This window comes from Poromitra crassiceps, assembly GCF_964638095.1.
Source record: "Poromitra crassiceps genome assembly, chromosome: 14".
Lineage (NCBI taxonomy): Eukaryota > Metazoa > Chordata > Actinopteri > Beryciformes > Melamphaidae > Poromitra > Poromitra crassiceps.
This window is the reverse complement of record NC_139633.1, coordinates 17,710,682-17,716,825: the sequence shown is the minus strand read 5'-3', so window position 1 is coordinate 17,716,825 and position 6,144 is coordinate 17,710,682. Positions and strand designations below refer to the sequence as shown.

At 44.8% G+C, this 6,144-nt stretch overlaps 1 pseudogene across 1 annotated transcript in view; it reads right to left on the bottom strand.

The window, feature by feature from the left end:
• Positions 1-4,997: 4,997 nt before the first annotated feature.
• Positions 4,998-6,144, bottom strand: part of LOC310789037 — a 2,251-nt pseudogene continuing 1,104 nt past the window's right edge. The window contains exon 2 of the transcript in view: positions 4,998-5,486. The product of the transcript in view is annotated as an uncharacterized misc_RNA (transcript). The remainder of the gene's footprint in view (positions 5,487-6,144) is intronic.

Here is a 6,144-nt window from a genome sequence, read left to right as displayed (position 1 = left end):
TGTCCAAACATCTACGTTTGTGTTGATTCCCTGTGCAGTGCACCCACTTCATTCCTGTGGAGCTCTGCCCAATTTCAAATGGGTAAACACTTCCGTTGTTCAATAAAAGGTGTCAAAGACACATTGAAATAAGGTGTTGGAGCGAAAGACTAACACATTAAGAAGGAAACATCCTGTATTGGTTCCCTTATATTCCCAGCCACGCCCTCCACTCGCAAGACTGTAACTACCTTACCGTCCCTAAAGTCTAGGAAAAAAATCAGCAGATAGCGTTCGGAGCATTCTTCTACGCTCAAAAGGCAGTTAGTTAAAGTTATTCACGTTTGTGAAAATTATCATGCTGAACCCAAATTCGCGTTCCCAAAAAAGTTTGTCAACCACAGACCTTATTTTATGCATTTAAGCGAAACCCCCATGTTAAATTCCTATAGACTTTTCCTCTCACAAACCCGGAAGTATACTCCCGGACTCATTCCTGCAGCTCTCTATAAAGCCTCAACAATATTAACTTTAATGTAGATATAAGAATTATGTATGTTTACCATGTTGAACTCACTCGACAGATTTTTTTTCCCACTTATCACTTTTGGCATGTGCTCTCATCCATCACAGATTCAGGGAAATAAATTATTCTTGACAAATCTGTGATCAGGTAATTCATTTTGTGTATGTTTGCTTAGATACAGTATAATATCAATATATGCATGCTGTGGATATTTTAAAGTTCATCTAAAAATTGCAGCAAGCACGAGACCTGCCCTGACACCATTAATCTTGATCCATCAAACCAACTTGATTGTTGACTTTGTTGTTTCTCATACTGTAGTTAATCGTTGAAATTCAAGAGAGAGTACTGTATGTATTTGAAACCATGAGAGTTCTCTAAAGACAACAGCACCTAAGCCCAAATGGAGACACTGGGACAAAGGGGAAATCTGCAAGCACAACCTTCTATTTCAGTCCATGTCTCACAGTTTCTGAATGTTTCACCCTTAATCATACCTACTGTATGTGAGGCCTAGGATGTGAGAGCGAATCAGAAGAAACCAAAATGATGACAACTGTTCCAAGGAGCACTATTATACAGCAATTCAAACCACACACCATTACATCCTCAACTGTAGGAGTCGCATTGAAAATACGGGGCTCTGGAAAAAACGGCATTACAATTTAGTAGACTACATGAAAGCTTTTAAAACCAGGGTCTTAATATGAAACAGATTGCAAAGTTTGATTTTGCTGCAGTGATTCCAGAAGTGAACATGTGTCTCAACAAGGTGCCAAATTTCTGACAACTTAGATATTCAGGGCTCCAACTCCATTTATCCTCTGAATTAACAACATAAATGGACTGCAATAATTCATTCAAGTCTTTTTTCCAGAGCTGGGTAAGTTTTATAAAGCCAGTCAGATGATTTTTTCAGACAAGGGCATCTTTTAAGCACAAAACCACAGTCGAGATAACTGCCAAATCCTCAAATGAAATGCACTGTACTTAACTGCAAAACCAATAAACTGATAAATTAATACTTTTCAATATGATCTCAAATTCCTCTTTCACTTTTTATGCTTAATACACAACATTATACTTAAGAAAGCCAGCAGCCTAAATAAATGTTAAACTTTACTCTGATGTTCATTGAGATATTTTCCAAGCTCGGAGCCCCATTCAGTTGACACAGCATGCGTCTACTTACAAATGTCACTACTTTCATTTGTCAGCTTTACCGATGCGTTACAGCATCCGTAAAAGTGAGGGCTGCAGTTCATAACTGTAGACACTAGGTGACAGCAGAGTGCTTGAATCCTGCTGACAGGCTTTTCGGACAATACACCCTACGACCACAATGGAGTTGCAATGACGGAGTGACGCTGTCCATATTTCCGCTTATTGACTCCACAGGAAGTGAAGCAACTGCAGAATAAACTGAGCCCGAGCTATTTTTCTTGTTTTTCTTCTTCTTCTGAGGTGTTTTATGGCAGTTGGCATCCTTTATGTTGCATTACCGCCTCCTTCTGGATTTATCCATCCACTGTTTCCCTACATTCTGTCACCGGTCCCCTTCCTCACCCCTAATAAATCCTTCCTGGTATGAGCTGATGGCGCACAGTTGCACGACGGCGCCTAGGTGGGTGGGCGGTGTCTGTCAGTCAAGATTTTGGACGGAAGTGATGTCACTCGAGCAGTTGTCTGGGTGTGTGTGTGTTGAATGTATTTGCAATTGCCCAACTGTGACGTCACTCGAGCAACTGATCTTCTTCTTTGTTGTTTAACGGCAGTTGGCATCCAAATTGTTGCATTACTGCCAACTACTGGATTCTAACTGGATTTAACGCTGTTAAAGTCCAGTTACTGCACTAAACTAAATTGAACTAAAATAAAATAAAAGACCCATTCTACTACAAGTCTCTACTACTCAGATGAAGCCCAAAAGCTTCTCTCAACAACTTCTGCACATCATTTCCAGAAACCTCCACAACACCCAGAAATCTACTTGCTGCTGCCACAATAAACTTATCTTTCTTAGTTAAAATTGGCTAAATGGGCGGTGCATAGGTGTCTGTCAGTCACAAAAGTGACATCATCAGTGAGGTGGGTAGCGGTGTATTGGCTAAGTCGGTGGGTGGGCCCTGTCAGTCACGAAAGTGATCGAAGTGACATCATCAGTGAGGTTGGTAAGTCCAGAGCTGTGTAAGTCACGTTTTGTGTCATGAGTGACGGAAGTGACATCACTTCCCGGGCAAAAGTTGGCGCAGTGCACAATTGCTCAAATGTGATGTCACTCAGGCAGTTGTGATGTCATCAGTGATGTCACTCGAGCAACTGTGATGTAGAATGAGCCAATGGCACACAGTTGCACGGGGACCCAGTTGCTCAACTTTGAATTGCCCACCTGTGATGTGACTTCAAATTTGTTGCACGTACAGACAGTATCAATCAGCATTTGGCTCAATCCCACCACACTTAACAGCCCTGCACAGCTCGTCCCCACTCGGCTCCACTCGTCTCTACTCGATGGATGTTTTGCTTCGACCGGCGCTCGATCGGCCCCCACCCACCCCCGCCCACAGCTGGTCGTCTAAAAATAGCGACCGCATATCTGTCCTTCGGCTATAACATAACGTTACAATTAAATCCATCCACAGAACTTTTAAACTGTTTATGAAATACTGGTGCCTCTAAATGACCTACAGTGTACATGGGCAAATGTGACAATCGGCCAAGAGAATGATATCACAGGCATGCTGCGCTGTGCGGGGACGGGAGAGGCGCAACAGAGTGAAGCCTCTACCCCGCAGCCTCTCACCAGGCAAGACCGGGGCTTCCAAACACCCGCTGCGGCCTAGCGGAGCGCTGCAGCCTCCACTCAGCTACAGAGCTCCCTGAGCGAGCAGCGGACTTTTTTCTCAGACAATTGAACACCCGCCACGATTTTATTTCACCGGAGGTGAAGGCAGCGACACAAAATACTGATGGAAATATACATAACAGAAGATAAGGTAAGACCACTAAACTGGTATGCAGCCGCCAGCATTGCATTGACAGTCAGTAGACAGAGTAAACACGATTCTCTCTGACCAATCAGTAGCCATCAGAGTTTTACGTCACCATTTGGGACCTACTCGCCAGCCCGAAGTACCCCGACGAGGCAGGGACCAAAAGTAGCACGACTCGGCCACAAAACAAACCGAGCTGGGCCGGTTTTTGATGGTGGGATGAGACCAAAAGTCGAGTCGAGCGGAGCGGGAACCGCGCTACTAGCTGCTGTGGAATTGGGCCAATTGATTGGATGACATTACTAGACAATGACATTTCCTTAATGTTAATGCACACAAAAAAGATTGTTCACAAGTCCCAAACCAAGTCCAAGTCAAGTCTCAAGTCTTTGTGGACGAGTCAGCGGTGTCTCGTCATAGACACATGGTCAATAGGTCAGCATGGGGAAATCCTCCCGTTCTTCCCAGCCAGCATAGTTAGCATTTAGCTGCTAGCCCAGCCCAGGCAGACAGGATCAGGGCTTCAACCCCCGCAGTAAACGCACATCTGAAGAGATGTCTACAATATGTACCTGCTATTGAATCCCCAATCCTGTAGTGTAGAGCCGCAGCATCGTCCTTTGGTGAGTCAACCCAGTGAGATATATGGGGTCTTTTCCCCCACTGTCTAGTCTTGCGCGCCAGCTGTAGTAACATTTGGTGGCCATTCCCACACAGACCGACTGTATATATTGCGAATTTGCGCTTGTTGTCTTTTAATTGACCACTGGGTCAGCACACCAACATCAATGGACGCGTTTCATAGTCTTCATCATCATCATCAATGGGTATGACATCGTCAGTGATTTATGACATCACTAATGATGTCACAATGTCTATGCTCAAGTGACATCATCGAGTGACATCATTGATGACATCATCACTGAGCCATCTAGAACTGTATGAAATAATCAGTGATGTATGACCATTGTCTGTGACTTGTTTTTTGCATTGTCTGTCATGTACAGTAATGTATATTGTTATGTTGGACCCCAGGGAGACTAGCTGTTGTCTAGGCGTCAGCTAATGGGGATCCTTTTTAATAAACAAATAAACACTATGGCAGCAAAGACGCCAAACAAAACAAGTGACATCCAATTTTACTTTATTGTCCACATTGTTTGAGCACACATAAAAGTCACACAAGTCAACAAACACCAGATTACACAATACATACAACACAGCACAGAAATGTGCAGAGTACAGACAACAATATGGACAATCTGTTCCAATGTGAATGGTGACATCTGTATTTCTCCTTCCTGGCCATCTTCGTCTTTGTCCTCATCTCCGTCTTCTTTGTCTCCTTCTCCTTCTTCCTCATCTCCTTTTCTTCTTCATGACTGATGTCACGGCAGAACACAACTCTGTATCGTTGTTATTATGAGTCAACCTTTCTCCAGTGACGAGGAAAGAACCAACCATCAATCAAAGACGCAGGGTCAAACAAAGGGCACTGGTTATGCAGTGGCTTCACTGCACTCTTTTGCCAGGTGGCCCAACTTCCCACAGTTGTAGCACTTCATCTCGCTGGATTTATTACCGCAATGCACAGCAAGGTGACCAATCTCACCACACCTGTAACATTTCACTTTGTCACAAGATTTCTGGATGTGGCCAAATCCTCCGCAGGAGTAGCACTTCTGCACGCTGGCATGGTCACACTCACGGGCCACATGGCCAGCTTTGCCACAACTGTAGCAGACTTGTTCCCTCTCCTTCTTGGGCTCCTTGCAGTCCCAAGAAAGGTGGCCACTCCTGTGGCAGTTGTAGCAAGCATCCTCGGTTTGTTCACAGTCCCTTGCAATATGACCTTGGTCTCCACATCGATAGCAGAACTGGTCCCTGCCTCTTCCGCGGCCCCTGCCGCGTCCACGTCCCCCGGCATTGAGGACAGTTCTTGATCCAGTGCCCAGAGCGGCCACATCCAAAACAGTCGCTGCTGCTAGCTGCTCATGTCGATCATCTTGGTAAGTTGCTACGTACACTCAGCAGTCTTACTTATAGCGTCTGCAGGAGAGGATTTATGACATCACTGATGATGTCATTAGTGATGTCACTTGAGCAATTGTGATGTCATCAGTGATGTCACTGAGGCTCCGCCTCTCTGCTGTCCTCAGCGAATGACTGCTCACTCAAACATCCCTTCCCTGGAATTATCGATGTATCACTCTCTTGAGCCATCTTAACCAATTCCTCCTCTAGAGTCCCTTCACATGCTAACTCACTCTCTGGAGTATCTTCAGCTTCTAAACGCTTTTCTGTATCCATTTTAACTGCCGACTGCTCCTTCTCTTGAGCCGGGTCCACAGTGCTATACCCACAGGCTCAAACCGCTGTGGTAGCCCAGTCTCTTCTGCCATGGCCACTACGACAGCTATATCATTCACTCAGCTGCTGCCATGTCATCAGCCTCCTTATCAGTGGTTATCAGTGACTCCGTATCTAACTGAAGCTCTTCAACTGGCTCATCACGAATCACGATACACCGTCTATTACCACATCTTACCTTGAAAGTGTTCAAAAGTTAGGCCTACATTTTCACTCGAATGGAGGGCGGCCATTTTGGATTTCTGGTTCAAAATGATGTCATAGTGTCAAACTGAT